The sequence below is a fragment of the Gossypium arboreum genome, chromosome 8 (assembly GCF_025698485.1).
Source record: "Gossypium arboreum isolate Shixiya-1 chromosome 8, ASM2569848v2, whole genome shotgun sequence".
In the NCBI taxonomy this organism is placed as follows: Eukaryota; Viridiplantae; Streptophyta; class Magnoliopsida; order Malvales; family Malvaceae; genus Gossypium; species Gossypium arboreum.
Genome location: NC_069077.1, coordinates 73,989,503 through 73,998,714, shown reverse-complemented (window position 1 = coordinate 73,998,714; position 9,212 = coordinate 73,989,503). Strand labels below are relative to the sequence as shown.

Below are 9,212 nucleotides of genomic sequence, written 5' to 3'. Positions count from 1 at the left end.
CTTAAGGACTCCAAATGGAAACGAAATAATTATGATAGGGAGTTTTGAAATTATTTAAGAAATGTGATCTCTGCCTTAGTAGCTGATAATTTGGTCAGTAAAAGATGTGAGGCTTATCTAGTGTATATCTTGGATATGAAGGTGGATGGTGCAGTGTTGGAGAATATTCGTGTAGTGAAAGAGTTTCCAAAAGTCTTTCCGAAAGAGTTTCCTGGTTTACCTCCAAAATGTAAGGTCGAGTTCGGAATTGAGTTCCTGGGACAGCACCAGTATCCATTGCACCTCATCGCGTGACACCTAAGGAGCTTAAAGAGCTCAAAGTACAGTTGCAATAGTTACTTGATCATGGCTTCATAAGGTCAAGTGTATCACCGTGGAGAGCTCCAGTGCAATTTGAGAAGAAGAAGGATGGCTTGATGAAGCTTTGTATCAATTATTGTAAGTTGAACAAAGTGTCCGTGAAGAATAAATACCCTTTTTTCGAGGATTGGTGACATTTTTTTATCAATTTAGGGGTGCCACAGTTTTCTCCAAGATTGATCTGAGGTCAGGTTACTATCAGTTGTAGGTGAGGGAGGTTAATATACCTAAAACTACTTTTAAAACTCAGTATGGGCACTATGAAATTCTAGTGATGCCCTTCAGACTTACGAATGCTCCCGTTGCTTTCATGGATCTCATGGACAAATTCTTTCAGCCTTATCTCGATCATCTTGTAGTGGTCTTCATTGATGAGATTATGATATACTCCAAGTTTGAGTTTGAGTATGATGAACACTTAAGGTTAGTTCAAACCTTACGGGAGAAAAAAGTTGTATGCGAAGCTAAGTAAGTGTGAGTTTTGGATCTGAAAAGTGATATTTTTGGGACACATGGTATCTGCTGAAGGTATCCATGTTGACCCCAAGAAGATCAAGGCTGTTTGGATTGGAAGCAGCTGAAGACTGTTAGTGATATTCAGAGTTTTCTCAGAGTTGTTGGGTATTATCGGAGGTTTGTTGAAAGACTTTTGTCTATTGAGAAAGAGTGTGCCACTACCCTCTAGTTTTGCTTATGGATCTCTACCCTTGTTCGCCATTAAGGGTTTCCTCCTTTGGCTTTTTATAAGATTTTTCCCTAGGGTAAATCCAACAACCCAAGATATCTTCTCCTCTTTTTTAGATTTTATTTTTGGTTTAAAATCCCTTCCTTTAGGGTAGGTGGTTATCAGCCCATGATCTCAAGATCTTTTTTCCTCTTTTTTTAGACAAATTTTCTGGTACAAATAGAGTTGGGCTAAAACTGTTATGCGTTGAGTATTGACTCGGCCTTACTGGAATTGCCATAATATTCGTGTTGGAAAACTGTCCAACCTTTTGCCATGAAAAACCTTCATTCTTTTATTTCTTTCTCTGCATCCTGCACCTGCCAATTACAACCAAATAAATCCTTCCTACAAACAAGTAAAAGTAACAAAAATAACATTTAAGCACATCCCAATCTTCTTAATGTAATGCAATAAAAATTACGAATGAAATATCTTAAAATGTAACTAAATTTACTTAAGTACAAGCAAGTAGCTAGGTCTAAATGCATGAAATATAACTCTTTTCAAGAGTTATCACACCCCCAATCCTGAGTTATTGCTTGTCCTCAAGAAAGATATGCATGAATGCATGAACGTAAGAATTGCCATAGCAACATAATCACCTTTGTATTGTGAGACCCTTAAAAGAGCATTTTATACTTCAGTTCTCAGCAATCTTTTATGTCTAAAAATTTGATCAAGTTTCATTAGCTTATTTAGCAAATGTAGTGCAAAAAATATTGCCTTAAAAGAAAGAAAAATCCTAAGTATTCATGAAATTTTCACTATAGCAAGTACCTCTTAATTTACTTAGTTCATCTTTCAACTAACTCAGTTTTCCTTTTTTTTTTCTCTAGCCTTACACATACTCAAACACATACATAGTTATTTATTATGCCTATTTTTTACAAGGGTATTTAGCTCGTCATATGATTCTTTGACTCGACAATTACAATGGAGCATACACTAAATTGTTGAATACTCAATCATGTCACGACTTGAATACTCACCTATGAAGCTAAGGTTTTTGACTGAAAAGATAGATGGAGGAAACAACTGCCCCCTTAGCTACTCAGCCTATTACTACAGTGGATTGCCCCTAAAATACTTATTGTTGTTGTTGTTTTACACACTCTTACTCAAACTTGCTTTTCTAATCAACAACACAATAGAGCAAACAAAATGTTGCTGACCTACTTAGTAGTTTTAAGCATTGGAGTATTTATGACATTTTTTAGATTTTTTTCTTTGAATTTTCTTAAACATTGCCATTTTATTCATTGTCGATTATTGGCATTATACTGAATTTAGCTTCAAGATTCTCTAAGTTTATCAAAAGAAACTTAATATAGATCAAATGTAATTGGAATTAGGACATCCTAATTTTAGGAATCAATTTACAAGAAAACTATCTTAAGCTAACGACACCTAATACATTGTCATAAATTTCTAAGTTTATAGAAGAATTAAGTTCCTCATTGAACATCACAGACAAAAATATACTCATCATAGTCTAAATTTTTTTGGTAGTTATGTGTACTATGGCAAAATGAATGGAAAATGAACAAAAATACTAAAACACACATACTCAACTAAATATATAATGCAGTTTAGATGCACAATATGTCCCCCAAACCTAAGGGATGCATTGTCCTCAATGCATGGATAGGTATGAATCATGACTAAAGGGAGAAAAACTTCCCAATCTTGGAACTTAATGGTGGTACTTTAATTACGGCGAGTGGTCTTTCATGCACTCATCTTATAATGCATCAGCCTTTTAAGTAAATTGAGTGGTACATCCCCCTCTTCATTATCAAATCTGGTGAGTTCATTAATAATCTGATTGACCTCATGATCCTGTTCAGTCATTGATTTAGTAGAAGAAGGTGGAATAGTTGCAGTGTTATTCACTGGTGGTGCAACTCAAAGATTTGCTTCCTTTTCATCCTCACGGTCAATCTCAATTGCAATAGACTTTGCTTTCTCTAGCTCTTCCTCCAGTACTTTGGGTGCATTCTTTTTATCAGCAAGATTCATCTCAATGGCCTCTGCGTTACCAACCCCTTCCCCTCCTACAGTTTATTCAACAAAAAAAATGAAATAAAAATGAAAAGAACTTTCAAGATGTTGAAGTTAAACATCTCAAATATTAATGGACTATTTGTCTTGCTCTACATAAGCACCCTAGTAGTGCTTCAAGTGTTGTCCATTAACTTTAAATGTATCCCCCGTTTTCATGTCCTTGACATCAACAACTCCATGTGGATATACATGAGTTACCAAGCATTGCTCATCAAAATTGAAAGGTCTATTTTGCTCCAACAAAGTGCACAAGGGTCTCCGCTCGAATGAATCTTCATCACTATCAAAATTGTTGTGGAAAATTCTTGTGACCTCTTCCTCCACTGTTGCTCCTATCAAGTCAATGGTACCACATTCTTCATTCTTATTAGCACATTTCAGCTTATTAAATACATTAAAAATGACCTACTGATCGTTCATCCTTAAGGTCAGTTCACCTTTCTGCACATCGATTAAAGTTCCACCTGTAGCAAGAAAGGTCTTCCAAGAATAATCAACACATCTTTGTTAGCTTCACATTCTAAAATAATGAAATTGGCTGGAAAAATAAACTTATCTACTCTTAGAAGCACATCTTCAATTTTACCTTCTGGATGTGCGTAAGATTAATTAGCTAGGTGCATCATGACTGTTATGGGTCTTGTCTTCCCAATTCCCAGCTTCTTGAAAATAGACATAGGCATTAGATTTATACTTGCTCCTAAATCACATAACGCCTTACCAATATAATAATTTCCAATTAAACATGGGATAGTAAAACTCATTGGGTCCTTCAACTTTGGAGGTAATTTATTCATCAACATTACTGTGCACCCTTCAGTGTGAAAAATAGTTTTAGATTCTCCCAATATGCACTTCTTTGACAGTATATTCTTCATAAATTTCATGTAATTAGGCATTTTCTCCAAAACTTCTACTAGCGGTAAATTGATATAGAATTGCTTCAAAACTTCCAAAAATCTTTTGAACTGAATATCCTACTTGTAATTGTGAAATCATTGAGGAAAAAGTAAAGGTGGTCGTCCTTCAGGTTGCTGATATTTTTTTGCCGTGGCATTCCTATTGACAACATTATCTTATTCTGCTACAACATTCTGTTGTTTACCTTTTTCAAGTACAATGTGCTTTTCAGATGGCTCTGGGATCTTTACATGGTTGAGTCTCGCGTCCTCCTTTGCTGTGATATCTTGAACAACATCATTCGAGTCCCACTTCCGAGAGTGATAGCTTTGCACTGCTCCTTCCCTTGTGTTTTCGAAATCTCAGCATCGCTTGGCAATGCTCCTTATGGCCTCGAATTTAAAGCATTTGCTATTTGTCCCATTTGATTCTCAAGAGCTCGTAGGGATGTAGCTTGTCTCTCAATTATGACATCATTCTTGGTCATAAATTCTTTCAACAAGTCTTCAATAGATGGTGATTGTAACACTCCTAACCTATATCCGTCGCCAAAACAGGGTTACAAAGCATTACCGAAGTTTATAGATCAAATACAAATAATTAATTACATTTACTATTCATATTCAAAACCAATCATATTCAATCATGTTGTCCCTTAATTGGACCCTCGAGGCCCAATTTATACATTAGAAACAAGTCGGGACTAATTTGGAATCTCAGAGAATTTTTCGTAAAATTTTTAAAAATTTCCTTATATTAGGGGACACACGCCTAGTGATCAGGCTATGTGGCTCACACAGCCGAGTGACACTCCCGTGTCTTAGGCCATGTGGGCATTCGATGTGAGGCACACAGCCATGTCCTAGCCCATGTTTAAATTAGGGTAGCTATTAACTTGAGTCACACGGCCAACCACATGCCTGTGTGCTAGGCCGTGTGGACAATTTAATTTTTGAAAATTAGGTGCATGATTCACATGGCCAAAACACACACCCGGGTGTTGGGCCGTGCGTTTCACACCGCTGAGACGCACACCCGTGTCTCTGCCAGTGTGACCAATTCTGAGCATTCTGTTTCTTAAATTTTTTAAGATGCAAGGGACACACGACCAAACCACACGCCCGTGTATTTGACCGTGCGTCACACACGGTTGAGACACACGCCTGTGTGTCTACTCGTGTGGATAAAATAAGGCCATTTCCAAGCCTTATTTCTCACCCAAAATTTTCCTTGTACCTTCATTAAAATTTTAACACATTTCCAAACCAATTCAAGTCATTTGAATCAAGGCAAATACAAGTATTGTGTTTAACATATTAGCACATATGTTCGAGTGATTAAACTTGCCAAGTTTGCACTTATGTTTATATGTAATTTTATCAATTATACTAATTCAAATCCATTCATCATATGGTTTATATACCTTTCACCATAAAACCAATTTTTATCACATATCAACCATGATAAGGCCTTATATAATTACATCAAAGTATGTTCAACACTAGCCATTCCAATGGCTAGTTACAACCAAAATATTTTATCATTTAATCTATTTAACCTATATATGCCATTATATCAAAAGTTAGCTTATTTCATATACTGAGAGATCCAAGGGATAGTGTGATGTGTCTCCGACCAATTCCAACCTTCACGAGCCTCCGAATACTATAAAACAGAGAAAATAAAACAAAGTAAGCACTTAATGCTTAGTAAATTCGCATAACAGGAATTTAACTTACCATTCATTTACATTTAAAGTAAGCATACAAAAATGCATCAAAGCAATTTAGCTAATAGCCTAAAATACCCTAATCAAACATGTTAGTCATTATTCCACATAAATTTCAAGAATCAAAGATGAGCTCATCATATAATAATTTTCACATTACATGTACATTTCCATAAGAAATCATTTCAAATTCAATTTAGCCATGTCAAAATTTTACCCATTGAAATTATTTGAAATATTGATGGATATGCTTATGTAGTACACTTAAAGTGTACAAAACTGAAAATCTGTCAATTCATATCCAGGGGTACCCGTTAGGGCACATAATCAGGAAGCACTCTCTCGAGCCATATAACAAGATGCTCATGTGAGCCATGTAATAGGAAGCTTATCCAGAAAATAACAGGAATCTCATAAGAGTTTAGAACAGGAAGCTTATTGAGTCAAAGCTTAACAGGTAACTCCGAAGAGTTATTATCAAGGAGCTTCGGATAGCCATATAACAGGTTCAAGCAAGCCATATTAGGAAGCTCAAAAAGAGACTATATCAAGACGCTCATAAAGAGCTGCGTTTGTGTCCGCAATATATGTAGGATCACAACCGATCATATAACAGGACGCTCACAAAGAGCTGCGGTAGTTTGCAACACATGCAGGATCACTACCGATCAGGATGCTCGCAAGAACCATATAATAGGGAAGCTCAAGAGGACTTATAATAGGATGCTCGTAAGAGCTATGGTGTGTCTGCAACATATGCAAGACCACAACCAATCGGGAAATCTTGTATCCATCAAATTTCATCTATTCAAATGAGACTTATACTTATTGATCAATATCAGGCATGTAATTAATTTTATACATTAAACATTTATACAATTCACAAATATTCAATATTCAATTCCAAATATATTGATATACATGATCTAGTTACACAAATTTACCTCGATAAGCGTTCATATATAAGGATCTACTAATTCGATACTTTTTGTTTTCCTTGATTGAACTCCATACTAGGTCTTTCTAGATCTATATAAATGAATTTAATATCAATTTAATCTATTTCATACTCAATTGAATTCAATTCACACCCTAGGCAAAATTATCATTTTGCCCCTATATTTTTCATAAATGACGATTTCGTCCCTAGGCTCGGAAAATGAAATTCGTGCAATTTAATCCTTCCAAGCCTAAATTATTTTTACATATAACAGTTACAACACATATATTTCATAAAAATTAGAAATTTTCCATGAGTTTTACATCTTTACAATTTAGTCCCTAAATCACAATTTCATGAAAATTTACTTTACAAAAGTTGTTTATCTATCAAAAACCTTTCAATTTCTACCATAAATTTCAAAATTTCAGCATATTTATCCATGGAAAAATTTTAATACTTTGATAACTTTACAAATTGATCCCTAAAATAGCTAGATTAAGTTATTCTGATCTCAAAAATATAAAAATTACTAAAAACGAGACAAGATTACTTACCCAATTAGGCTTGCTTGATTTTGTTTCTCTTTCTTAGGGTTTCCATAGAATTTGGGGAAGAAGATGATATAAAGTGATGATATTAGATATTTATTTTATTTATCATCTTTTATTTATTTTAATTTCCAATTTAGTCCTTTTTTTTTTCTAATTTTTCGTGGATAAATCATTAAAAATACCTGCTAACTTCTCTTAATGGTCTAATTATCATATAAGGACCTCAAATTTTGAATTCCATAGCTATTTGATACTTATAGCTACTAGAACTCAACTTTTACATTTTATGCAATTTGGTCTTTTCCATAATTAAACACAAATTAGCTAAAATTTTCTTATCGAAATTTTCATGTCTTTCCTATCATGATGCAGACCATGCAAAAATTTTAAAATAAATTTTCTTTCTGACTCGGATTTGTGGTCCAAAAAATACTATTCTGATTTCACTGAGAACGGGCTGTTACAGTAATGATGATGATGACTAACCTTTTTGGACATTTTGCCTCGGCATAAGTTGATTATAACCAGGTGGTGCACTGATGTCATTCTTTCTTGAAACATTGTTAAAATTCCCAGTTCCGTGACTATTCCAACCAAAGTTTGGATGTTGCTTCCACCCTGGATTATAGATGTTGGAATAAGGATTATTATTCCAATTGAAATTACCCATGCAACACACAGATGTTGGATTTGATGGGCATTCATCAAACACATGGTCTTCACCGTAATAAACACACGATTCCTGAATTTGGCGTCTTTATTGTTTTGATCATATTAGTTAAATATGTTACCTGGTTAGTCGATGAAGTGATTGCATCAAGTTCCATGGTACCAACAACTTTCTTACCTGTCCAACCTCTCGTGGTAGAATATTGATAATCATTGTTGGCAATCTTTTCTAAAATCTCATATGATTCATTATAAGATTTATCCAACAAAGTACCAATGGTGAAGGAATCAACTACCATCCTCGTATGCGCATTCATTCCATTATAAAATATCTCCATCTGAGTCCAGTGTTGGAATCCATGCATAGGACATTTCCGAAGTAATTCTTTAAATCGTTCCTAAGCTTTATATAGTGTTTCATCCTCTGATTGTCGAAAGGATGTGATGTCATTTCTAAGCTTGGCATTCATATTTGGTAGATTATACCGTAGCAAAAGCCATGGATCATTCCATGATGCCACTGTTCCTAACAATAAAGCATTCAACCATCCCCTCGCACAATCTCTTAAAGAATATTGAAACAATTTAAGTCACAAAGTATCCTCAGGAGCACTCTGTTGTCTAAACAAGTCACAAACCTCTAGAAAAAGTCTTAAATGCAGTCTTGGATATTCAGTGGGCAGTCTACCAAACTATCCTACTGTTTGTAACATCTGAAACATTGATGCTTTCAGCTCAAACTACTGAGCTTGTATTTGTGGTCTGACTATCCCTGGATTCAGATCGTCAAATATTAGAGCAACATGCTCTAGAATTAGTCTGTTTTGATCACCCATCACCCTATGAATAGGAAGATTAGCATCCTGATCATTGAGATTATCATTGAGACTCCCGTTTCTAGCCATTTTCGCAGTTCTTTCTACCTTTTTCGTAAAGTTCTCTGAATTTCTTGGTCAAAAGGATACTCTTTGTTAGCAGGAATGCCTCTTTTAATGCACTAATGACAAACCTATAGAAATTAAATATAACTAAGTTAAATCAACTAACAGAATTAAGTAAAATAACCAAACCAAATTACACCAAATTGTCAATCCCCAGCAACAACGCCAAAAACTTGTTGCATGTGAATATGATATGTGAATTGTGTAAGCATACACGTCAGATCAAGTAATAAAGAGATAAGTGAGTTCGCCTCCACAGAGATCAGATTAGGTATACAAATCATCAAGTTATTATAATAAAGTTAGACTAATGTTATAGTAAAATAAT

At 34.7% G+C, this 9,212-nt stretch overlaps 1 non-coding gene across 1 annotated transcript; it reads left to right on the top strand.

Moving 5' to 3' along the window:
* Positions 1 to 8,297: 8,297 nt before the first annotated feature.
* LOC128280176 (small nucleolar RNA R71) lies at positions 8,298 to 8,404 on the top strand. Its single transcript, XR_008270356.1, has one exon. It is a non-coding gene; the product is annotated as a small nucleolar RNA R71 (small nucleolar RNA).
* The last annotated feature ends 808 nt before the right edge of the window (positions 8,405 to 9,212 follow it).